Source organism: Mustela lutreola, chromosome 10 (genome assembly GCF_030435805.1).
Source record: "Mustela lutreola isolate mMusLut2 chromosome 10, mMusLut2.pri, whole genome shotgun sequence".
Lineage (NCBI taxonomy): Eukaryota > Metazoa > Chordata > Mammalia > Carnivora > Mustelidae > Mustela > Mustela lutreola.
The window spans coordinates 30,691,003-30,718,283 of NC_081299.1; the positions used below are offsets into that span (position 1 = coordinate 30,691,003).

The window sequence follows — 27,281 nt, forward strand, 5'->3', positions numbered from 1 at the left end:
CAGACTGAGAGCCCGGAGGGCGCCGGCGGCTCCCTGGAAGGGCCGTGCCTTGTCGCCGTTGCCTGTCCCCCTGCCGGGTGGTTGGAGCGCCATTGCCTCCTGAGAGATTGATTGCTCGTTCTGCTGGGAGATCCTTTTTTGAGTGCATATCTCCAAACTGGAAAACCTGGGTTTTCCTGAGTTATCCGGAGATATATTTTGTGGCCAGAGACTTATCTTTGGAGTCAACGTCATTTGGGCCCCTAAAAGGTCTGACAGTTGGCTTTGAAAGGCGTCTGGGGCTTTCTCATTAGGGATTGTGGAGCCCATTGGTTGTTTGGTTTTTTATTTTTTCTTATTTTCTTTTATTTTTTTGAGGCGGGGAGTGGGGAGACTGTGAAGCGGTTCTTTTCGCATCTCCTGTATTCCTTTGAGGCTTGTGCTACCAGGAATGAGGCTATTGAGCTTTGTAGTGGCTATTACGATCTTTGAGTAGAAGAGGATTGAGTAAGGTGGAGGGAGTGTGGTCTCTTTTGGTAGTGGTATGACCATTTTTGTGCTATAATGGGTCCTAACCTGTGGTTACATATTTATTGGTATGTTTAGATTGGTCTGCATGGCCATTTCGAGATTTTTCTCTATAAAGATCTGCCGTTATTACTTCTGCTGTTTGTTCTACCATGTTTCAGGGCCAACCCTCTGCTCCTCACCTGGTGTATCTTAGAGAATGCAAAATAATAGTAGTATGTCGGTGCTTGGACACTTGATGAGTAGTTGAGTTTGCTGAATAAATTGCAGTGTTCCAAAGTTGTAGTTTTAGGGGACAATTTGCTCTGGTGGTCCAGTGGAAAATAAAAAGTAGACTTGCTTGATTGCTTTTCTACCTCCTCTCTGCGGAGCCAGAGACACCTCATCTCTTCAAATGGAATTTTGTCCTTGCTAATACAGTGTATCATTACAGTTTTTATGTCTACACCCTACAGCATTTCCCTGCACTAGGAAGTGTTGAGGTGTAATTGTTCTTTGCTTTTTCTCTATTAATGAATATTCCCACTTATTACACACATTTATTTTAACAAACTTTTACTGAATGCATTGGATGGTGTCAGGCACTTCACTAGGTGCTGAGCAAATGAGTAAGGCGGCACTTTACAACCTTGATGAGCTTACAGTTGGGAGGAGGTGGTAGAAATAACTATTTCCAAAATCAGTTTTGGTAATGGTGGAAAAGGAGGTGTTGTAGAGACAATGTAGAGGGGAAAGCCATCATGGGACATCCTAATGGGAACGACAGTTAACTAGTAAAAATCAATTAAAAGTTTAACTGTGATTTGTAGTCATGAACTTAGAAGTAACTGGGAGAGGCCGCTTTAGATAGGGTGGTCCAGGAAGCCCCTATGGCTGAAAGGATAAAAGTGCATCATGGCAATGTTGAGGGAAGGGAGGGGAGTGGAGCATTTCGGTGCCAAAAGGTAGAGATGTGAAGGAAAACCGAAGTTTTGGGAGAATGGGGACCTAATTGGACAAGGAGGAAGAGTGAGGATGATGAGAAGATGTAGATTTGGGGGAAGCCTTCTAAGTTTGTGTTGTCATCATAGAAGGATAACAAGAATGGATGTAACTAGTCAAATTGAAGTCTGTCAGAGGATACTATATATATATATACATATACACACACACACATAAAATTTCTTTCTTTTTTTCTTCATGCATAGTACTTGCGGCTCTCATCTATCTCATTTTAACTGAATGTTTAAATGTCTTGAGTCTTGGTGACACCTAGAAATGTCAGGGCACAGAAGAATTTCAGAAGGAAAGTACTTTTGCAATCTGTCTTTTCTACGAGTTTTCCTTTTGCCTAAAATTTTTCCCAAAGTATTTTTTTTTGGACTAATAAATGAGAAATGTTTCTGTGATGACTGATATAATAGGAAGCACATTGGATTGAGAGCTAGTTGTGTCCTAATTGTGACTTTTCCACTTATTAGCTAATAACGTTGGGCAAACTGTGCCTATGGAATTTATTTTGTTTTCTGGTCTTTATCACCTTGTAATGCTTTATACAAACAATAGACTAGAAAGTTTATAGACAGCTCTTCACAATATTTGCCACAATATTTTTGTCACTTTTTTTTTTTCAATAGCCAAGATAAAATCAATTCAGGGTGTCCTTGTTCATAATTTTATGATGGAGGAACAATGTCACCATTCAAATTTGGTTGAATAGCTCCTGGTTTCACATTTGAAAGGCAGAATAAGATTATTCATCCCTTCATTGTGGTGTGCCTGACATTGCACTATGTGCTGGCGACAGGACCATGCCCTCTAGAAGCACTTAATATTTAAAGATAAGTAACCTGACTTGTGTTCTCTTGGATACTTACCTGCCACAAAATATTTTCATCAGGTGTTCAGGTTTTTTTTTTCTTTTTAAAGATTTTATTTATTTATTTGAGAGAGAGAGAGAGAGCATAGGTAGGTGGAAGGGCAGAGGGAGAAACATACTCCTCTCTGATCAGGGAGCCAGACTTGGGGCTTGATCCCAGAACCCCAGGATCATGACCTGAGCCAAAGGCAGATGCTTAACCAACTGAGCCAACCAGGTGCCCCATCAGGTATTTAGTTTAGAAGTGTTCCAGAGACTTAGGTTGTACCAAGTAGATTCCTCCTGCAACAGGCTGGGACCATATTCTCTCCAGCTCTTGCAGTATGGCTCTATCTTTGGAATTGCACCAAATCAAGAAATAAACCAACATATGAAAGGATAGAGAGCTTGTCTCATTCTGGGCATGTTTTCAATTTTCAGAAGTTTGTGAAGATGATAAAAAATGAAACTTCAGAAGTAATAGTTACTAAGAAAATGATACTTAGATCAACTTGTATTCAGGGAATATTTGTATTCAGTGACTATGGGATGTGGCTTTTCCCTCCTTTCCCTTAATTCCTTTTCTGAAAACATTGTCTTCCAAACGGTGTGGATAAGATTAACTCCAGAAAAAAGCCTTTCTCTGGTTTGTTGAAAAATTGATAATATCCTCTCAAGTTTTTGCTTTTTTGGGCGGGGCGGGGGGGCAGCATGATTCCTAAAGTTATACAGCTGGTAGTTTTCTTTGTAATACGTATTTTGAAGGCTTTTTAAGTAACCTGAACAAACTTGAAATTATTGAGCGAATGATTATACTATGAGAATACCAAAGTAGTTTTATGAGTAAACCTTGTTTATATGAAAAACTTTTGGGTGGTAGGCTAATAGTGACTTTATAGATTTTTATTTTTTAAAATTTTTATTATTATTATTTTAAAGATTTTATCCATTCATTTGACAGAGAGAGAGATCACAAGTAGGCATAGAGGCAGGCAGCAAGAGGGGGTTGCAGGCTCCCCACTGAGTAGAGGGCCTGATGCGGGGCTTGATCCCAGGACCCTGGGATCATGATCTGAGCTGAAGGCAGAGGCCTCAACCCACTGAGCCAACCAGGTGCCCCGACTTTGTAGATTTTTTTTTTTTAAAGATTTTATTTATTTATTTGACAGAGAGAGATCACAAGTAGGCAGAGAGAGAGAGGAGGAAGCAGGCTCCCCGCCGAGCAGAGAGCCCGATGTGGGACTCGATCCCAGGACCCTGAGATCATGACCCGAGCCGAAGGCAGCGGCTTAACCCACTGAGCCACCCAGGCGCCCTGTAGATTTTTAAGTGTTAAAATAAGTAAGGCATATATTTAAGTTTCTCCTAGGTTAGTAATTGAGTTCAAAGGGTCTAAAGCAGATAGGCCTACAGGCTTCACCACTTAAACTAGAGAGGTACCTTGGTATGTTATTTTCTTTAACCCTTAGTTTTCTCATTGACAGATAGAATAATAATAGTACTTACTCTTATCCAATTAAATGTATTGTTGTATGGACTAAATAAGATAATCTGTAAACTCAGTGTTCCTGAAATTGTCTGAGTTTTCCAGATTTCTTAGCCTTAGAATAAAAAGTCTTCATCCTTACTCCCAGTTTACTTATCAGCTTTTAGCCTAGCCAATCCCATCATCATAATCCTATTCTTTTTTTTTTTTAAAAGATTTTATTTATTTATTTGATAGACAGAGATCACAAGCAGGCAGAGAGGCAGGCAGAGAGAGAGGAGGAAGCAGGCTCCCCGCTGAGCAGAGAGCCCGATGCGGGGCTCGATCCCAGGACCCTGGGATCATGACCTGAGCTGAAGGCAGAGGCTTTAACCCACTGAGCCACCCAGGTGCCCCCATAATCCTATTCTTATTTAGCGGTACTGAACTTGGAATTCTTGGACCAAAATGCCATCTCAATTACTCCTGTTACTAAAATTTTGCCTGTAAATTTCCAAGTGCATTATTTTGGGAAGGGTGATCTTAATTTTCATCTGATTCTTCAAGATCCCTCTTAGGCTTTCAGTAAATATTTACCAACTGCTTGATCTCCAAAAGGATAGAATTACTACTTTTACAAGATCTCAGGTCATTAAGCATTCTGTCTTCCCCTCCCACTGTGCTGTTCTCTGTCCTCTGTCCTTTACTCTCATTTTCTGTATAGCAAATTTTCCTTGTTTAGGGCCCATGGCACATACCACCTCCTGTGAAGCTTTCTTTGATTTCACTGGATAGTTTTCCTCTTAGATGTTTGTGTTTTTTGACACTTTGTACATACCTTTGCTTTTAACTCTTGCTTTTCATTCTGTCACTGTCTTAGTTCAGGCTTCATGATGTCCTATTGGAGCAGTCTGTTCATTAATCTCTCTTGCTTTCTGACTGGCTTCATCTACAGTCCATTTTGGTGTTCTTTCTAAATTGTAAATATAATCTCATTAGGCACTTTATTCCCTAAAATTCTTAAATGGTTTCTTACACCAAAGACAAGATAAAAGTCTGACTTAATAGCCTAGCCTGGCAGACAAAGCCTTTTAGAATCTGGCCACTGCCTCCCCCTTTCCCAGCTCCCATCTCCAACCTTTCCAGCTTCCTTTTGGGTGGGTGGGAGGGAGTCTACCTTCACTACAGTATCTCTCTCAGTTGGCCTCATTAACCTTAAGGTCCTTCCTTCCCCATCTGCCTATTTATCCTTTAAGACCAGGTTTAGATGTTACGTCTTTCAGAAGTGTTTCCTGATTTCAGCAGACAGAATGAGGTGATTCTTTCACTTAATATACTCCAGTAGCATCTTTTATGTAAGTGTGGTACCTGAATAGTTGTTTCTTTCTTTGTCTCTTGTTGACTAGTAAACCAACCTGAGTAGGGATTTTGTTTAGTCTTTTTTGTATACTTGGTACCTAGCAATTAATACAGTGCCTGGCACAGAAAACTAATTTGTTGAATGAATTCCATTGTAGAACTTAATGATATACTCAAGAGGTGACTACTTCAAAAGGAACACTTGATGTAAAATCTGATATGTTAAAAAGCAACTTTATCATAAGAAATTACTGTAAAGGAACGGGAGAGGAAACTTTGCGTGTTTCTTGGAAACATACCTTGTCAACTTAGCCTCCATTCATATAATAATGTACACATTTACGTGTCCGGAATGAGGAATAGTGTTGTTGGAGGGAGAAAATTGGAGGCATTATAGTATTGAGGAAGAGTTAGCAGCTGAATAAGGCAACAGTTCGAAGATGTTGAGATGGGGATCAGTCTTCCTAACTCCTTGAGATTGGTGGCCATGAAAACTTTAAAGCTCTTGAACTCTTTATTTTAAAAGATTTTTAATATTTTATCTTTTCTTTTTGTGCTGCCTTCTCTTGGGAGATGTCTAAATAGAGACTGGATGACGGGTAGTTATAATGGCAGAAGCTAACATTGTACTACATATGACCAAAATGTAATTATAAATGGGACTTGTGAAGCAGTGGGAACTTTGATGCTATCAGTTACTTGGTACCACCCAGTCTCTTTTATAGTAGTGATTTCTGTATCTCCCTGTGGATCATGCTCTTCTGAACAATGTTAATAAAAAGTCTAGTAGAAAGCACCACTTACTTCAAGCCTGTGAAGGCATCGGTAAACTAAAGTGTGCTTTGTTTTCACTTAGTTCTAGACACTGTCACGTCTCCCAGAGGCCTTTCTTGACTATCTTATCTAAAACAAAGCTTTTGCATCTTCTTCCAGCTCCTTAACACTGCTTTCTATTTCTTTAAATTACCAACTACTATCTGATATCTTATGACAAATGTGTCTATTTGTCTGTTCTTGCATTTCGAATGTAAGCATCATGAAGGTGTTGACTGTTTACCCAGTGCCTAGAATTGTCCCTGGCACTTAATGGGTATTCAGTCAGGATTTGTTAATCTTTTATCTCCTTCCTTCCTTAAATCCCTGACTAGACTTCTTGAGAGTAACAAGTCTTGCACCTGTCTTTATTAAGAAATAGGGACATTTTTGGTTAACCAGTTTATGTTGCTTCCCAGCAGAGATCCATTCTTATTCTTTGTATCTTTGTATCTTGATTACTGAAGAGTAGAAATTAATTTTATTTATGCTTCTTTTTTTTTTTTTTTTTTTTTTTTTTAAAGATTTTATTTATTTATTTGTCAGAGAGAGAGAGAGCAAGAGCGAGCACAGGCAGAGTGGCAGGCAGAGTCAGAGGGAGAAGCAGGCTCCCTGCGGAGCAAGGAGCCCGATGTGGGACTCGATCCCAGGACGCTGGGATCATGACCCGAGCCGAAGGCAGCTGCTTAACCAACTGAGCCACCCAGGCGTCCCTTATTTATGCTTCTTAAGAATTTCCCATGGTTGGGGCGCCTGGGTGGCTCAGTAGGTTAAGCGTCTGCCTTGGGTGGCTCAGTAGGTTAAGCGTCTGCCTTTGGCTTGGGTCATGGTCTCAGGGTCCTGGGATCCAGCATGGGGCTCTCTGCTCAGCAGGGAACCTGTTTCCCCCTCTCCCTCTACCTGCCTCTCTGCCTACTTACGATTTCTCTCTCTGTCAAATAAATAAATAAGATCTTTAAAAAAAATTTCCCATGGTTGTCTATATTCTACAAACATTTAAAGACTTTTTTGAAACAGGATTTACTTAGCCAGATTGAAACATTTATTTTGGATATGATTGACATCAAACTGGAAAACTTGAACATAGATATGGGATTGAGCAAGATGGTATAAAAAAATAGATTCCTCAAACTTGGATTGCTCACTAAAGCCAACATATTAACCATTACATGAAAAATTAGAGGGACTATTTATTTACTTATCAGTCAGTCCTCTTTTTTGTGCCAAAGCACTCAGGTAGATGGTGGTATTTTCATTTTGCAGATAGAAAACTGAGGCACAGGGAGGTTAAGTAACTTTCCCAGGGTCACACAGTTAGTAAGCTGTGGCAGAGTCTTCAGACTCCTAAGACCATGCTCTCTTTCCTATATCAGCATTTCCTAAACTGTTTTGTTCCATGAGTTTTATGTATTAGTAAGTACTTCTTGAACTAAGGATTCTGTGTTCATATAAGTTGGGATACATATTTTTTAATGTGTCTTACACATTAATTTAATGCTCCCAGAGAGCATTAAGTGTGCAGCATTTGCCAAACTTAGCAGGTCCAGAACATTTAACATTTTGCCATGTTCTAAACCTGATATCAACCCCAAATTCCATGTTTTTCTTTCATTATAGCAAAGTAAATCACTGGGGAAGAGTGGATTGCTGCATGTATACATACCACTGAATTTTGATTCCCCAGTTTCAGCTTAAAACATGATAATACTATTTTTTATGAAAAAAGTTTCCCTTTAAAGTTTTTGCAAATTTTGAATTATACATACTGTCCCATATGAAAAATATTTCAATGTATTGTAATTTTTTTGAAATTGAGATTGAATTCTATTTCAGACATATCTTGAGTTCAGGGTTATTCATTTAGTTTTACCTGAATTTCTTCAGTATAGCTAGCTGGGGAACTATGAATGTATTTGTCTCTTTCTTCTCGTTTTTGTGCTGTGTCTGAATTCTTTAATATGTTTTTTTAATGCCTTGCTTGTCCTTTTTGGGGTGATCTATTAGGTTTTTGTGCTGACACTTGGTTACATAGTATTTTTACTCCTAGGGAAATAGCCTGAATGTGTCACATTAGCCACTACAGTAATGCTTTATTAAAGTGGACATATGTAGGAATTATTACCAGATATGATAGAGTGAATGACCTAGTTTGGAAATTGCATTTTTACGATATATGGTTGTATAAAATAGGCATATTTTTAATTGTGCTTTCATTTTCTTAAATTTGCTTTTTAAATATGTATGCTTAAAATGCACAAGATATATCTTAAAGTAATAAAATTAAATATGGGGGACACTAGGTGGCTCAGTTGGTTAAGTGTCTCTGTTTGGCTCAGGTCATGATCTCGGGGTCCTGGGATTGAGCCCCATATCAGGCTCCCTGCTCAGCCTGGAGTCTCCTTCCTCCTCTTCCTCTGCTCCCCACTACCCCGCCCCACTTGGACGTGCACACATTCTCTCTCATCCTCTCTCAAATAAATACATTCTAAAATCTTTAAAAAAAAAAAAGAAATATCTACATTTTAAAATTTTTGTGACTCTAATACATGCTCATTCTAAAAGCTTAAGACAAGATGTATAAATGCAGAAAGTGAAACCACCATGTAATCTCATTATTAATAGCTTGGTCTATTAGTCTGATTTTTGGAAAAATATGTATACAGTATGTGTGTATATGTAAGTATTAAAGAAGAAATTTTGAGTATACTTGACACACAGTGTTACATTAGTTTCAGGTGTACAATGTAGTGATTCAGCTTCTCTATATGTTATGCTATGCTCAAAAGTATAGCTACCACCCGTCAGCCATACAACGTTTTTACAGTGTCAGTGAGTATGTTCCTTATGCTGTACCTTTTATTCCCATGACTTACCCATTCTATAGCCAAAAGTCTGTATCTCCCACTCCCCCCACCTTTTTTTTCCCATTGTCCTACCCCCCTTCCCCTGGCAGCCTTCTGTTCTATTTATAGGTTTGATTCTCCTTTTTTTTATTTGTTTATTCATTTATTTTGTTTTTTTAGAATCCACATGAGAATGAAATCCTTTGTTATTTGTCTTTCTCAGTCTGCCCTGCTTCACTTAGCACAGTACCCTCTAGGTCCAACCATGTTGTTGCAGATAGCAAGATCTTACCCCTTTTTTATGGCTGTGTAATAGTCTATTATATGTATGTATATGCATTTGTCTGTTGATGGGCACTTAACATTGCTTCCATATCTTGGTTATTGTAAATAATGCTATGTAAGCACAGGGATGTATTTATCTTTTTGAGTTAGTGTTTTTGTTCTCCTTGGGTAAATTCCCAGAAGTGGAATTGTTGGGTCATAATGTACTTCTGGGGTTGGTTGGGGTTTTTTTTTTTTTTTTTTTTTTTTGGTACTTCTATTTTTAGTGCCCCCCCCATTTTTACTTTTTGAGGAGCTTCCATACTGTTTTCCACATCCTCACCAACACTTGTCATTTCTTGTCTTTTTGATTCTAGCCATTCTGATAGATGTAAGGTGATATCTCCTTGTGGCTTTGATTTACATTTCCATGATAATTAGAGCTCTTGAGCAATTTTTCATGTGTCTGTTGACTAGATATCTATATGGTTTTTTGGGGAGAAATTTGCTTGAGGTTCTCTACCCATTTTTTCATAGGATTGTTTGTTTTTTTTGGTGTTTGGTTGTTTTAAGTTCTTTATATATTTGGTATATTAATCCCTTAGCAGATACATCATTTGCAAGTATCTCCTCCCATTCAGTAGGTTTTCTTTTTTTTTGTTGATTGTTTTCTTTGTGGTGCAAAAGGATATATTCCCAGGAGTTGATTTTTGCTTTGTTTCCCTTGCCTTGGGATATATATCAGAAAAATGTTGGTAGGGCTGGTGTTAGGGAAATTGATACCTATATTCTTTTCTGGGTTTTTATGGTTTCAGGCCACACATTTAGGTCCTTAATCCATTTTGAGTTTATTTTAGTATATGGTGTTAGAAAGTGGTCCATTGTCATTCTTTTACATCTACCTGTCCAATTTTCCTAGCACCATTTATTGAAGAGACTGTCTTTTCCCTATTGTATATTCTTGCTCCCTTCATCATATATTAATTGACCACATAAGCGTGACTTTATTTCTGGGCTCTTTTTTCTGTTCCGTTGATCTGTATGTCTGTATTTGCGCCAGTATCGTACTTTTTAATCACTACAGCTTTGTAGTAGATCTTGAAATCTGGAATTATGATATCTGCAGCTTTGTTTTTCTTTCTCAAGATTGCTTAAAGATTGGAATTTTTAATTGTCTAAGGAATTCATGAATAGAATCTAATTGTAAAAAACCAGAACAGTGTAAAAGAAGAGCCAGTAAAGGATGACAGTTGTCACATAGCCTTATACTTCAGTACTGTGTTTTTCTAGATTAATAGTTTTCTTTGGTTAACAGATTGGGAATGTATACTTACAGAATTTTTTTGTGAACAGTTTGGGAATGTATACTTATGAAATTTTTGTGTGTGTATACACACACACATTTTTAGAAAAATAGTGTTGAGGTTATATATTAAAACGTAATACAGGGGCGCCTGGGTGGCTCAGTGGGTTAAGCCGCTGCTTTCGGCTCAGGTCATGATCTCAGGGTCCTGGGATAGAGTCCCGCATCGGGCTCTCTGCTCGGCAGGGAGCCTGCTTCCCTCTCTCTCTCTCTCTGCCTGACTCTCCTCTCCATCTACTTGTGATTTCTCTCTGTCAAATAAATAAATAAAATCTTTAATTAAAAAAAAAAGTAATACAGACATCTTTCTCATGGAATATACACATTTTACACATTTACTATTTAAAAAAAGAAATCATAGTATTCCATTGAAAAACACCCTTGATTTTAAATTCTGCAGGTAGCAAAGCCTTCTGCACTCTTTTTAAAATTAATTAATTAAATATATTCTTCAAAAATTTATTTATTTATTTATTTGACAGACAGAGATCACAGTAGGCAGAGAGGCAGGCAGAGAGAGAGAAGAGGAAGCAGGCTCCCCGTGGAGCAGAGAGCCTGATGTGGGGCTCGATCCCAAGACCCTGTAATCATGACCCGAGCTGAAGGCAGAGGCTTAACCAACTGAGCCACCCAGGTGCCCCTAATTAAGTATTTTTATTTTAGAGAGATTGAGAGAGAGAGAGAGAGAACATGAGTGGAGGGAGGGGGAGAGGGAGAAGCAGGCGCCCTGCTAAGCAGGGCGCCTGTTTCAGGGCTCTGTCCCAGACCCTGGGATCAGGACCTGATGGAAGGCAGCTGCAGAACTGACTGAGCCACCCAGGTACCCCTCAATACTCTTTTAACTTAAAAAAAAAAAAATTAACTATAAAAGCAGTGATTTTATATAGAAAATCTGTAGTGTTAAAGGAAGGCTTAAGGAAAAAGTAAAAGCCCTCTTCTGCCTTCAGTCCCTCTAGTCACTCCCAGAAGAGTTAAATCTCTTGTGTATTCTTAAAAACTCAAATCTGCAATTCAGATTTTAATTTAGTATATTGAAAACAATTCTCTATATCAACACACATTGAGCATGTACCATAATTAAATCATTGTTCTTCTTTATTATCATAAATAAGGTTGCAGTGAACATCCTTAAACATTAAGCAGTGGTTATTAATACCTATAGTATAAACTCTTTTTTTTTTTTAAGATTTTATTTGTTTATTTGTCAGAGATCAAAAGTAGGCAGAGAGGCAGGCAGAGAGAGAGGGGAGAAGCAAAGAGCTTGATGCGGGGCTTGATCCCAGAACCCGGAGATCATGACCTGAGCCGAAGGCAGAGGCTTTAACCCATTGAGCCACCCAGATGCCCCCCTATAGCATAAATTCTTGGAATTGAAATTACTGTATTAAAGAGAATGTTTATTTTAAATTTTGTTGAATACTGGCCTACAAAAAGCAGAATATGTACTTCTGTCAGTAGTGTTTGGGAGTCCCTGTTTGACTATATCCTTGCTAACACTGGTGTTATTGACCTTTTTAATATTGGCCAGTCTGATAGTGGCAAGTAATTGCTCTCATACCATTTTACTAATTTTCATCTTAACAGCATTTGCATGCTTTTTTATGTGTATTAGATACTTGACATTTGTCTTTACTTTTTGTTTTTTTGCATACCTGTATTTTAAAATGTTATTAGTTTTTTTTTTTTTTTAAAGATTTTATTTATTTATTTGACAGAGAGAGATCACAAGTAGGCAGAGAGGCAGGCAGAGAGAGAGAGAGCAGGAAGCAGGCTCCCTGCTGAGCAGAGAGCCCGATGCGGGACTCGATCCCAGGACCCTGAGATCATGACCTGAGCCGAAGGCAGCGGCTTAACCCACTGAGCCACCCAGGCGCCCCTAAAATGTTATTAGTTAAAAAAAATAAAATGTTACTAGATGAAAGTCACTAAAATCTGCTTGTCTAGAGATGCCTGGGTGGCTCAGTCAGTTAAGCCGCTGCCTTTGGCTCAGGTCATGATCCTGAAGTTCTGGGATCAAGTCCCACATGGGGCTCCTTGCTCGGCGGGGAACCTGCTTCTCCCTTTGCCTACTCTGCTGCTCCTTTGCTTGTGTTCTCTGTCTCTCTCTGACAAATAAATACAATCTTTAAAAATAAATAAAAATGGGCCAAAGACATTAAAAAAATTTTTGATTGTCTAGTCTTAGAGAGTGATGATGTAATCTTCAGAGTCCATGCTGCTTTGAAAAGGTTCTAAAGAAGCATAGTTAGTTGCAGCCTAACCTGAAGCTGTTGGAATATATGATACAAATTAGTGATTGCTTGTTGCTGTGAGAAATGCCCATGTAGTCATTTTCCAGCAAATGTTTATTGATGTTATATACCAGTGCTACTAGTGTCTAGAAAGACTTAAGTCATTGCTGAGTAACTGGTAAGACCCTAGTGCTTTCCATTAGCTAACTTGTTCTTATATTGTTATTTTTATGTGTTTTAAGTAAGGTGCCACTGAATGGATGTATGAGTTGGGCTAAATCAGTTCATTTTGGGGGTTTCAGATTGCTGCTTAAATGAGATAATTTTTAAGGTTTGATTCTCCTTCAAAATTACATAATTTTTCTGTTGAAAAACATTTGCCAAAGATTATTTTCTAACTCCAAGCATTTGTTATCCTTATTGAAATAAATGAATAATAAATCTTTTATTAATGCAGTGCCTATATTATAAGCAATCACAGAAAAATATTAATGTGATGAAATTTGGGGGGTTAAGTGGTTAAGCATTGGCCTTTGGCTCAGGTCATGATCTCATGGTCCTGGGATTGAGCCCCACATCAGGCTTCCTGCTCAGCGGGAGATTGCTTCTTCCTCTGCCCCTCACCCCTCTTGTGCGTGTGTGCGAGCTCTAATAAAATCTTTAAAAAAAAAAAAAAAGAAATATTTGAAAATCATTTAACATGTTAATACTTATTTCTGCCCTTAGTAGGTTATTGCTGGTAAGCAATAGTAATATAAATGCCCACCCCAGTGGAAACCACTGTACTAATTTGAACTGAAGTAATTTGTTTACATTAGTTATGTTCATTGTCCTTATTTGGCTTTTTCCTTCAGAGTGAAATTTTATTTCAGTGTGTAAGGGACTTGATAAATGAATATGTTAAATACAAAAGAAATTATCCCACAAAGTTCTATCAGTAAGTGTGCATACGTGAACTTTGGTCTCTCTTATGTTTTATTGTCTTATGAAATGGATAGCATATCCAATAGAAGTTAGGAGATTTCACTCTAAATACGCTATCTAACATTCTTGTGACCTTAAACCTTGCCTTGGATCTTCTTCTTGAAGATCATCTTCTTACTTGGAGGTAAGAGAAAGCTCCCTGATAGGTGATTGTGAATATTAAGTGGGACAGTATAGCATTGCCATTAGCATAACTTTTGGTAGCAGATAGGCACCCAGTGTGTCAACTTCTTTATTTCATTTCCATCCTGAATGATGTTTTAAAGTATTTCCTGTAGGGCAGCTTTCCACCATTTTCCTGTCGATATACAGCTCATTAAAAGAAAAAAGTTTCCTAGATGTTTATAGAGCATTTGCAATGTGGTTTTAGATTCAGAGAGCCAGTGATGAGCTTTGCAGACTGGAAGTGCAATTTACAGTAATATTTTTTTATGTTGAAACAATATGGATGCCCTTTGGGATCCATATCTAGTGGAAATAATGAGTTTGACCTGTTTAATAGATCATTCTGCATAGTAATATTCCCTTGATTATTGGTTTTAACCTGGTTTATTGTTTGGCATTTAAATTATGTATCTCATTTTATTGAAATCCATACATACCAAAAGTGATTTGAATTTGTAACACATTGAATTTGAGTTCCTAGGTAAAAGGTGGCCATGTTTTCATAATCATATGTTTGAGGGAAGAACTTTAGAAGTTACCTAGTTCACTCCCTTTCCAGCTTAAAACTTTTAAGGGGGAAACTCCTCACTGTAAGATGTGGGGTGAGGATTCAAATAGGTGATAGTATCAAAAAAATTCTGAACATTGACATATTTATTTACCACCAAACAAAATTCATGGCTAGCATATCATTAATCTGTGAACAGCCATCTAAAAAATAGGATCTAACCATTTCCTTGTAAAAATTCTCATTAGTGCAGTTTGTTCAATATTATGCTGCTCTCCTTTGTAGGATTTGAATGAAGTAGTGAGAATTTGGAACCAAATCTACTTAGTTGAATTTGTTTTATTTATTTACATATTTATTTAGAATTTTTAAAAAAGATTTTATTAGAGAGAATGAACAAATGGGGGCAGGGGCAGAGGGAGAAGGAAAGAAGCGGACTCTCTGCTGAACGGGGAACCTGACACAGGGCTAAATCCCAGGATCCCCAGGATCATGACCTGAGCTAAAGGCAGTTGCTTCACCTACGCTGAGCCACCCAGGCACCCCTGAATTTGTTTTAGTATACAGTCATATTTTACTCTCATCAAAGATGTGTATCTGAGAAACTTTTTTTTTTTTTTTAAAGATTTCATATATTTATTTGACAGAGAGAGAGGGGGACAGAGCAAGAGGCAGAGGGAGTGGGAGAAGCAGGCTCTCCAATGAGCAGGGAGCCATCGGAGGGCTCAATACCAGCACCCTGGAATCATGGCCTGAGCCGAAGGCTGATGCTTAACCTACTGAGCCACCCAGGCGCCCCTCAAAAACTGTTTTAATCAAACTTCAAAAATAAGTTAGCAAATCCTTTAAAAATAGTACCAAGCATCAGAAGCAAGTCATTATAGAATACCTGCTATATACTACTCAATATGCTGGGTTCTGGTCTACAGTGATGAGAAACCAGTTATGGTTCTTGCCCTCCTTGTTTATGGTGTAGTGGAGAAGATAAACATTAAACAATTTTTATGTTACGTTTGCTTATTGCTACAGTAGAGCTGTAGTCAGTGTTTGATGATCATATGTATTTATCCATCTTCCAATTAGTTTTTGCCCTTAGGTAAGAGGACTATAAGTGAAACAATTCCATGTTTAATTATTGCTTAATAATTTTGAGGTCTAATATAAGTGGGTTTGAATAAACAACATTGTTCTTTTCCAGTTTGTATAAATTATAAATAAATAATTTTCCTTGCCACTTTTCTGTAGTCCGCTTTGTTGGCCTTGGTTCCAAGCTAAAAAATTGAAGCAAGTATATGGTTAAGAAGGGAAGACCTTACTAATTTCAGGGAGAGTAGGAATGCAGAAATATTTTTACTTTAAGCTTGGAAATGCCAAAAAATTAAGTACCCTTTGAACACCACAAAACCAGTAAGACATTTGAGCCCAGGAGATTATTACAAAGAGCTTGGAAAGCTTTTGTTTATGTACCTAAGGCATTTGTACCAAAATATTTTTAGGGTTTATTTGGAAGTTGGAAATTGGGAGTGGAATCAGATGGAATACAAGTGTGATTTTTCACTTCTTTCTTGCATACAAAATTTTAAAGTGGTTGGGTTGTAGGTGAATTTTACATTTTTGTTGTATTTCAGTATTTTTTTAAAGTAAAATTTAAACAGATAAGATAGTGCTATAGGTATTAGTATGAAAGGATATCCAAGATAAAAAGCAGTGATGTATAGAAAAAGTTTTGAATGAATTACTAAAGTATTATGTGTTGCATGAGTTAGTGGGGCATTCATTTTGTTTCTTGGGTTTTTATATGGTTTGTACTTAACCTTTTGCCTTTTTATTTTTATTTTAAAAAATATTTTTCATTATCATTTGTTTCCATGAATTTTTTAAATTCTTCTTTAATTTCCTGGTTGACCCATTCATTCTAAAAATATTTTATTTTTAAGTATTCTCTATACCCAGTGTGGGGCTCAAACTTCAAACCCCAAGATCAAGAGAATACAAGAGTTGTATTCTTTTTTTTTAAATTAATTAATTTATTTATTTGACAGATGGAGATCACAAGTAGGCAGAGAAACAGGCAGAGAGAGAGGAGGAAGCAGGCTCCCTACTGAGCAGAAAGCCCGACGCGGGGCTCGATCCCAGGATCCTGGGGTCATGACCTGAGGTGAAGGCAGAGGCTTTAACCCACTGAGCCACCCAGGCGTCCCCAAGAGTTGTATTCTTGATCAGAGCCACTGACTGAGCCAGCCAGGTGCCCCACCTGTTACCCTTTTAAATACATTTTTATTTTATCAACTGTTGTTTTAGAACATCTTTTCTTTTCTCCCTCTTCTCTGTTTCCTACCCCCTGTGTCCTTTTCTCCTTTTACTCTCTTACTTTGGGTGTGAAGGAATACTCTCTAGTAGCTTTCTGAGATCTCTTCCTATCTCTTGTTTGTGTTAGACTGGGGGAAAGAATCTAGGTTGAAAATCAGTTTTGCTCAGAACTTTGAAGCATATGTTAAATGTCAAATATCTCCAACATAGAAAACAGTAAAGAGAGTATAAAATGAGCCTGACCTAAGAAATGGAATGATTGGAGCTACCTATATACCCTTTCACAGGTTCTTTTATCTTCCACCACCATCCTGATTTTGGTATTTAATTATTTTGCTGCATCTCTTTACTTAATATTTGTGCATTTTAATACAGTCTGTAGTAGTATTCTATGTGTTTTTCAGCTTTACTTAAATGCTGTACTATATGTATTCTTCAGCAGCTTTTTAATTCAGCATATGGAAAAATAAAATAAATTCAACATAATGTATCTAAGATTTATCTGTATTTGTTTTATAGCTTTGGCACATTCATTGTTCAGTGGCATGTAGTGTCTTATTATGTAAGTATATTATAATTCATTTGTCCATTCTTTTATTAATGGATTTAGAGGCATTTATTTACATTAACTGTTGAAGTGGACATCTTTCCAGTATATCTTGAGATGCATGGGTACAAGAATTTCTTTAGAGTATATGCTTAAAGTGGGGTTGCTGGGTTCATATAGCCTTCAGCTATAATAAATACTGCCAAGTTGTGCCACTTATCAGTATATGAAACTGAACATTGCCCCACGTTCTTTCCAGTACTTGGTGTAGCTAAATTTTAGTCATTTGCATGGGTGGACTGTGATATCTCATTGTGGTTTTAATTTTTTTTCCTGCTTACTTGTAAGGGGTTACAGGTTTAGTTATATTTATTGCTATTCATATTTTCTCTTCTGTGAATTTCTTTTTCTTATTTTTTAGTTGAGTTATTTGCCATTTTATTTTATCTTAGAATTTATTTTTAAGTAGTTTCCATACCCAGCGTGGGGCTTGAACTAAGAACCAAAGATCAAGATTTGCTTGCTCTACTGACAAGAGCCAACCAGGCATCCCTTATTTGTCTTTTTCTTTAATTTTTCTTTTTTTTTAAGATTTTATTTATTTATTTGAGAACAAGTGAGAGAGAGCAAGCATGCAGAAAAGTGCAGGGAGGGAGAGGGATAAGCTCCGCACTAAGTGGGGAGCCTGCTGTGGGGCTCAGTCTCCCAACTCTGAGATCATGACCTGAGCCGAAATCAGGAGTTGGCCACTTAACCAACTGAGTCACCCAGGCTCCCCAACTTTTTCTTTACAGTTTTTATGAAATTATGTATGTTAAACATGAATCTTTTACTAGTCGTATACCTTAGAATTATCTTCAGTTTATCTTTTCATTTGTTACATTATATATATGCACAGGAGTTTTATATTTTTTACAGTAAAAAATTACAAGTCTGATAGATCTGAAAATTGAAACAAAATTTATTTAAATTCCTTTTATGATTTTTGTGTACTTTTGGCCCATGTCTTTTTTTAAAATTTTATTTTTGGTGCACCTGGTTGGCTTAGTCAATTAAGTGTCCCGCTCTTGATTTCAGCTTAGGTCTTGATCTCAGGGTCATGAGTTCAAGACCCATGTTGGGTGTGGCGCCTACTTAAAAAAAAAAAAAAGATTTTATTTTTAAGTAATCTGTATGCCCAACATGGGGCTCGAACTTAAAACTTGGAGATCAAGAGCACACATTCCACTGTGAGCCAGCCAGGCACCCTATAGCCTGTATGTCTTTAAAAACAGCTTTGTTGAAGTATAATTGACAGACAGTAAACTGCTCCTAGTTAAAATGTGCAATTTGATAAGCTTTGGCATATCCAAACACCCATGAAATAATCAAGATAATGAATATACCCATTACCCCTAGAAGTTCTTTCTCACTCCATTGTGTTTCCTCTTTCTTTCCTTGCCATCTTTCCACCGTCACTCAACTATTGAGCTGCTTTCTGTCTTTATAAATTAGATTGCATTTTTCAGAATTTCATATAAATAAAACTCTATAATGTCTTTGACTTCTTTCACTTAGTATAATTATTTTGAAATTCACTCAAGTTGTTAATACATTTTATTTTATGGTTCTGTCATGATTTGCTCATTCATCTATTATTGATAGACATTTGGCTTATTTCTAGTTTTTGGCTATTACAGATAAAGTTGTTGTGAACATTAGTATAAGTCTTTGTGTGGACAAATGCTTTCTCTTGGATAAATACCTAGGTTGAATGGCTGGATCACATGACAGGTCTTTTCAGAGTAGTTGTATCATTTAACATGCCTACCAACAATGTATGAGAGTTCTAATTTTCCACCTTCTGATCAACACTTGGTGTGGCCAGTCTTTGCTTTAGCCATTCTGAAATTATTGGTAGCTCTTTGTGGTTCTAATTTCCCTAATGACTTATTTTTATTTTATTTAATGACTGATTTATTCTTTTGAGAGAGAGAGAGCATGCAGGGGACAGGTGAGGCAGAGGGAGAGGGAGATGCTTAACCACCTAGGCGCTCCTAATTTTTTTTTTAAGATTTATTTATTTTTGAGAAAGAGACAGAGAGAGGAAGCTATCCATACGTGCTTGTGTGAATGGGGAGAGGGGCAAAGGGAGAGAGAGAATCTTAAGCAGATGCCCCACGGAGTGTGGAGCCTGACACAGCTTGATCTCTCACCTGATGAGAGCAAGACCTGAGCAGAAGTCAAGAGTTGGGTGCTTAACTGGCTTAGCCACCCAGGTACCCCACTAATGAGTTACTATATTGAATATTTTTTTATGTGCTTATTTGCCATCCTTATATCTTTATTGGTGAAGTACCTTTCAGATCTTTTGGCCATTTAAAAATTGGGTTGTGTTCTTATTGTTGAGGTTTGAGAGGGATGTGTTGTGGGAGTCTGTTTCTGGACACAAACCTTCAGATATCTATGTGTGTGTGTGTGTGTGTATACACACACAATATATATATTTTTTCATGTTGAGGCTTAGATGGCAAAGAGTGGGCAGAATGGGGATGGTGATTTGTATCACTTCTAAGTTATACACATTCTGTCTGTGGTTCACTTGGGACTCTGGAGGGAATACCCTTGGACTTGACACAGATTGCATTGTGGTGATGTGGCCAATGGGGAAAGCCTGAGGTGCTGTCTACCTGCTTGTAGGGAGCAAATCACAAGGATGAGTTGAGGTGGATGTCACACATTCTGGACTGAACTGTTGGTGAACTCATGTGAGATACCGTGAAGAACTACTAGGAAATACTGGGTAAGACAGGAGGGAAAAGTCCTGCGTAACTAGGTGGGCACACAGGCAGCCAAGCCATGGTTAATTTCTATTAAATTGATCCCTTCTATAACCATAGAGTTGATGGGGTCAGGGGAAAAATGGAATTGAGTATATTCTTTGCAAAAATATTCTCCTGGGCTGTGGCTTTTGTTGTTGTTGTTGTTGTTGTTCTCTTAACAGTGTATCTTGAGGGATGCCTAGGTGGCTCATTGGGTTAAGCCTCTGCCTTTGGCTCAGGTCATGATCTCAGGGTTCTGGGATCATGCCTGCATTGGGCTTCTGCTCAGCAGGGGGCCTGCTTTCCCTTCTCTGTCTGTTTCTCTGCCTTCTTGTGATTTCTGTCAAATAAATAAATAAAATCTTTAAAAAAAAAAAAGTATATCTTGAAGAACACAAGTGCTCGATTATGATAAAGTTCAGTCTGTCAGCTCTCTTTTATGAATTATGTTTTTCATGTTATATATGTAAGAAATCTGTCGGTCTCAAGACCATAAAGATTTTCTTCTGTTTTCTCCCAGAAATTTGTTCGAGCTTTTACATTTAGAACTATGATCCACTTGAAGTTAATTTTTGTATATTGTATGGGGGGTGTTGGAAGTTTTTTATGTTTTTAAAATAAATCTAAATATTGCATTCCTTTGTTGAAAAGACTGCTTTCTCATTGAATTAAGAAATTGCCTTTGCACCTTTTAAAAAATCATTTAGCCATATATATGTAGGCTGGACTCTATTCTTTTCACTGATCTATTTGTCTACCCTGATGCCATTTATCATGTTCTTGTACTGCTTCTTCAAACAGAAAATATAGTATGAAAACTGTATTGCACATAGAAAGTAGACTCAGAAAGTAGAATGGTGGTTGCCAGAGGGCTGAAGGGAGGGAGTAATAGGGAGTTACTGTTTAGATGAAAATTCTATGGATAGATGTTCATAGTGGTAGCACAACAATATAAATATACTTAATGCCATAGAACTGTACTTTGAAAAATGTTTTTTTTTTCATTTTTACTAAACTCTTAATTATTAAAAGTTATATTATATAATGTCTGGGGGAAAATGATACTCAGTTTCAGGTGACAGATTTTAAAGTAATCAAGACCCAAAGAGGTCAGCTGGCAAATGATGAGGGTAAGAGGTTTGAATGAACCTCTGTTTATGTCCAGAAACAGACTCCCCAACACATCCCTCTCAAACCTCAACAATAAGAACACAACCACAGGACGTAGCATTTCACTGTATTACGTGGCTAGGTCCAAATTGTAATACTTTTCCCCAGTGTGATAAGGCTTGGATTTTAAAATCTCCAAACTTAAAAAGTATTCTAGATCAGTCCTTTTAGTAATAATGACTCACTAAAACAGAAATGGAGGGTATTTGAATTTATCCTTTTCTCCTCCCCATCTTCCTGTTGTATGCTCGCTCACTCATGTTTCTTGAAAGTTGCCAATTGAAAATGACATGGAGTTGACTCTTTTTTGTTTTTGTTTTAAAGATTTTATTATTTATTTGACAGAGAGAGAGAGACCACAAGCAGGGGGAGTAGTAGAGGGAGAGGGAGAAGCAGGCTCCCTGATCAGCACGGAGTCTGATGTGGGGCTCAATTCCAGGACTCCGGGATCATAACCTGAGCTGAAGGCAGACACTTAACCAACTGAGCCACCCAGGCACACCTTTTGGGGTGTTTTTAAAATCGTAGTAAATATAAAATTGTGCATAATATAAAATTTACCATTTTAAGCATTTTTAAGTGTATATTCATTGGTGTTAAATATATTGCATTGATAGGAAACCATCACCACCATTTATATCCCGAATATTTTCATCTTCCCATACCAAAACTCTGTACCTATTAGATACTCATTCCCCATTCCTCCCTCTCTCCAGCCTCTGACAACCATACTTCTTTCTGTCTCTAAGAATTTGACTATGGAACAACATAGGAGTGGAAACCATTATTTGTCTCTTTGTGATTTGCTAATTTTACTTAGCATAATGTCTTCAGGATTCATCCATGTAGCATTGTCAAATTTCCTTTTCTTTTTTCTTTTTTTTTTTTTTTTAAGATTTTATTTATTTGTTAGAGAGGGAGAGAGTGTACCAACAAGGTAAGCGGCAGGTAGAGCAGGCAGAGGGAGAAGCAGGCTCCCCGCTAGTAAGGAGCGCAGCATGGGACTCAGCCACAGGACCCTGGGATTGTGACCTGAGCTGAAGGCAAATGCTTAAGCAACTGAGTCGCCCACAGGTGTCCTTCACATTTCCTTTTTTAAAAAAGATTTATTTTTTTGTTTGTTTTAGAGAGAGAGTGAGTGGGGGTGGGGGCAGAAGCAGAGGGAGAGAGACACTCAAGATTCTGCAGAGCTGGACACGGGGTTCAGTCTCACAACCCTGAGATCATAACCTGAGCCAAAACCAAAAGTCAGACACTTAATTGAGAGAGCCGCCCAGGTGCCCCAAGTTTCCTTTAATTTTTAAGGCTGAATAATAGTCCATTGTGTGGGGCGCCTGGGTGGCTCAGTGGGTTAAAGCCTCTACCTTCCGCTCGGGTCATGGTTTCAGGGTACTGGGATCGAGCCCTGTGTTGGGCTTTCCGCTCAGCGGGGAGCCTGCTTCCCTTCCTCTCTCTCTGCCTGCTTCTTGCCTACTTGTGATCTCTGTCAAATAAATAAAAATCTTTTTTAAAAAAAGAGTCCATAGTGTGTTCATACTACAGTTTATTTATTCATTCATACATTGATGGATTCTTGGGTTGCTCCACCTTTTGGCTATTATAAATAGTGCTACTGTGAACATGGGTACAAGTACCTCATCAAGTCCTTGCTTTTGATTGTTTTGGGTGTATATCCAGAAGTGGATACTGGATCATATGATAATTGTTTAATTTTGGGGGGAACTACCATGACATTTTTTGCAATGGCTACACCATTTTGCATTCCTACTGACAACACAGGGGTTCCACATTCTCCATTTCCTTGCCAGTACTTACTATTTTCTGTTTTTGATTTGTGTTGTTTGGTAATAGCCATCCTAATGTATAAAGTGGTTATCTCAGTGTGATTTTGATTTGCATTTTTAAAATATTTAATTTATTCAAAGAGAGAGCACGAGTGTGGGAGAGGGGCAGAAGGAGAGGGTGAAAGAGCATCTCAAGGAGACTAGCACTGAGTGTGGAGCCCAATGGAGGGCTCAATCTCACAACCCTAAGATCATGACCTGAGCCAAAACCAAACCAACTGAGCTGCCCAGGTGTCCCTGATTTTCATTTCTTCTTCTTCCTCCTCCTCTTCTTCTTTTTTAAAAGATTTATTTATTTATCTATCTATTTATTTATTTATTTGAGAGAGCATACATATGCATGAGCTGGGGGAGGGGGAAAGAGAATCTCAAGCAGACTGCCTCACTGAGTATGAAGCCCAATGCAGGACTGGATCTCATGACCTGTGAGATCATGACTGAGATGAAATCATGAGTCAGGCACTCAACTAACTGAGCCATCCAGGCATGCCACTCCCTGATTTGCATTACTTAATAGGTAATGTTAAGCATGTTTTTATGTGCTCTTTGGCCATTTGTGTATCTTCTTTAAAGAAGTGCCTGTTCGAATCCTTTGCTTATTTTTAGTTGGGTTGTTTGTTTTTTTGTTGAATTTTAAGGGCTTTTAAAATTTTTATTTATTTATTTATTTATTTGACACAGAGGGAGAGGCACAACAAGAGAGGGAACTCAAGAGGGGGAGTGGGAGGGAGAAGCAGGCTTCCCACTGAGCAGGGAGCCCGATTCAGGGCTTGATCCAGGGACCCTGGGATCATGACCTGAGCCGGAGGCAGATGCTTACTGACTGAGCCACCCAGGTGCCCCAAGACTGCTATATATATATCACTTAGCAGATACATAATGTACAAATATTTTCTCCTGTTCTTTGTGTTGCCTTTTTACCATGTTGATAGTGCCCCTTGGGGGTATACAAGTTTTAAGTTTTGATATAATCCAATTTGTTTGTTTTTACTTTTGTCACCCATGCTTTTAGTGTCTTACTTAAGAAATCATTTTAAAATCCAATGTCATGAAGCTTTTCCCCCTTTGTTTTCTTCCAAGAATTTTTTTTTTTAAGATTTTTATTCATTTATCTATCCAACAGAGAGAGATCACAAGTAGGCAGAGAGGCAGGCAGGCAGAGAGAGAGGAAGGGAAGCAGGTTCCCTGCTGAGCAGAGAGCCCGATGCGGGGCTCCATCCCAGGACCCCGGGATCATGACCTGAGCCGAAGGCAGAGGTTTAACCCACTGAGCCACCCAGGTGCCCCTCTAAGATATTTAGCTCTTTGATCTGTATTAATTTTTATAGATGGTATAGGGTAAGAGTCTAATTAATTCTTTTGTGTATGGATACCTAGTTTTCTCAACACTGTTTGTTGAGAAGACTGCTCTTTCTCTCATTGAATGGTTTTGGCACCCTTGGGGAAACTCATTGACCATACATGTAAGGGTTTGTTTCTGGGCTCTCTGTTCCATTGGTCTCTATGTCTGTCTTCTTGCCAGTATACAGTGCTTTGATTACTCTGGCTTTGTAGTAGATTTTGAAATCAGGGAACGTGAGATTTATAACTTTGTTCTTCTTTTCAAGATTGTTTTGGCAATTCAGGGTCCCTTGGGATTCCATAACAATTTTAGGACAGATTTTTCTGTTTCTGCAAAAAAAAAAAAAGTAATTGAGATTTTGATAGGGATTGCATTGAATCTGTAGATTGCTTTGGGTAGTATTGGCATCTTAACATGATTAAGTTTCCTAGTCTGTTAACATTTCCATGTCATGTCTTTCCATTATTTGTGTCTTTGATTTCTTTCAGCAAAGTTTCGTAGTTTTCGGTGTGCAAGTCTCTTCGGTTAAATTTATTCCTAACTATATTTTTGATATTACTATAAATGAAATAGTTAACTTTTCGGATTATTCATTGTTATTGTATAAAAATCAGCTGATTTTTGTGTGTTAATTTTGTATCCTGCAAGTTTTCTGAATTTGTTTATTCTCACTGTTGATTTTTAATGTGGAATCTTTATCATTTTCTACATATGTAGTCATGTAGTTTGCAGACAGTGGTGCTTCTACTTTCTCTCAGATTTGGGTGCCTTTTATTTTTCTTGCGGAATTGCTCTCACTAGGCTTCAGTACTGTCTTAAATAGAATTGGTGAAAGTGGGAGTTTTTTAATTTTTTAATTAATTAATTTAGTTTTAAAGGCTGAAAAAAAATTTTTTTTAAGGTTTTATTTATTTGACAGAGAGAGAGATCACAAGTAGGCGGAGAGTCAGGCGGGGGTAGAGGGGAGAGGAGAAGCAGGCTCTCCAGTGAGCAGAGAGCCCAATGCAGGGCTGAATCTCAGAACCTGAGATTATGACCTGTGCTGAAGGCAGCGGCTTAATCCACTGAACCACCCAGGTGCCCCGGAAGTGGGCATTTTGAAAAAAGATTTTATTTATTTATTTGTCAGAGAGAGTGAGCACAAGTAGGGGGAGTGGCAGACAGAAGCAGACCCCCAACTGAGCAAGGAGACCAATACCGGACTCCATCCCAGGACCCTGAGATCATGACTTGAGCAGGAGGCAGATGCTTAACTCACTGAGCCACCCAGGCATCCCTTTTTTTCTCAGTCTTAAAGGAAAAGCTTTCAGTCTCACTATTGAGTTTAATGTTAGCTGTGGGTTTTTCATTTATGATTATATTTTATGTTGAGATAGTTTCCATCTGTTCCTTGTTTGTTGATTGTTTTTTATCTTGAAAAGTTGTTGAATTTTTCAGATGCTCTTTCTGCACTAGTTGAAGTGATCTTGAGGGTTTACCTCTTTATTCTGTTAATCATTATTACATTGATTGATTTTCATACACTGAACCATCCTTGCATTCCAGGAATAAATCCCACTTGGTCATGGTATCTAATGCATTTTAAAATATCCTTGATTTTAGTTTACTAGTATTTTGTTGGTTTTTTTTTTTTTTTTTTTAAATCAGTGCTTTTAAGGGATATTGATGTGTAGTTTTCTTTAGTCTTTGTCTGGTTTTGGTATCAGAATAATGCTGGCCTCATAGAATGAATTAGAGAACGTTTCTTCCTCTTTGGAAGATTAACTATTGGAACTGTCCTCATCCAAGCTTTCTTCCTTACTGTTATTAGTAACTCAGATGAAGACACTGTATAGATGTTATGGTGTTTTTTTTTTTTTTTAAAGATTTTATTTATTATTTGGTGAGAGAGAGAGAGCACAGGAGCATAGAGAGATAGGCAGAGCAGCAGGCAGAGAGTGAGGGAGAAGCAGGCTCTCTGCTGAGCAGGGAGCCCGTTGTGGGGCTCGATCCCAGGACCCCAGGATCATGACCGAGGCGAAGGCAGCCACTTAACCTACTGAACCACCCAGGCACTCTGCTATGGTAATTTTTAAAAATGATTTCATAAAAGAAATATATGAAAATTTTATACAACCTCACCAGTATTGAAATGATTGTAAATTGAATAAACAAAATAATTGTATTTCTCCTATCCAGTTGATACTCAAAAAATTATATTTAGATTATAATATACAATAATTTTGACAGCTTTCAATTTGTCACTGTCTTAACACTAATAATAGGAATGTAAATTGGAACAAATTTTCTGGAGCACAATTTGACATTATGTGAAGCCTTAAAAAATAATGCATCCTTTGACCCAGGAATTCCATTTATAGGATATTATCTTGAGAAAATTGTCATGGATACATGGAAGAAGTTGGAACAGTGCTTTCAACATTATAATAATGCAAAATTAAAACCATGATGTCCAGAAGCAGAGAATTCGATAATAAATTGTGGTACACAACACAGGCCGTGCAGCAATAACATACTGATGTTGGAGAAAATTTTATAAAACAATGTGTAGTATAATGCCACTAAAATGGTTCTATTGAGGCATTATTAAAAACAAAAACCCTTTCAAACTTAGTATTACTTTTTAACAGTGGTCTATTACCCGAATGAGAGTAAGGATTCTTGATATTTTTATTTCTACTTCTCCATCTCTCTCTTTTTAAAAAGATTTTATTTATTTATTTGACAGAGAGAAATCACAAGCAGGCAGAGGGGCAGGCAGAGGGAGAGGGGGAAACAGGCTCCCCACTGAGCAGAGAGCCCAACGCAGAGCTCGATCCCAGGATCCTGAGATCATGACCTGAGCGGAAGTCAGAGGCTTAACCCACTGTGCCACCCAGGTGCCCCTCCATCTCTCTATTTTTTAAACAGTAAATTATACTAGTTTTA

At 37.8% G+C, this 27,281-nt stretch overlaps 1 protein-coding gene across 1 annotated transcript in view; it reads left to right on the plus strand.

Annotated features, from left to right (window-relative positions):
* RLF (RLF zinc finger) overlaps positions 1–27,281 on the plus strand; it is a 94,733-nt gene that overhangs the window by 491 nt on the left and 66,961 nt on the right. The gene's annotated exons all lie outside the window — the stretch shown is intronic.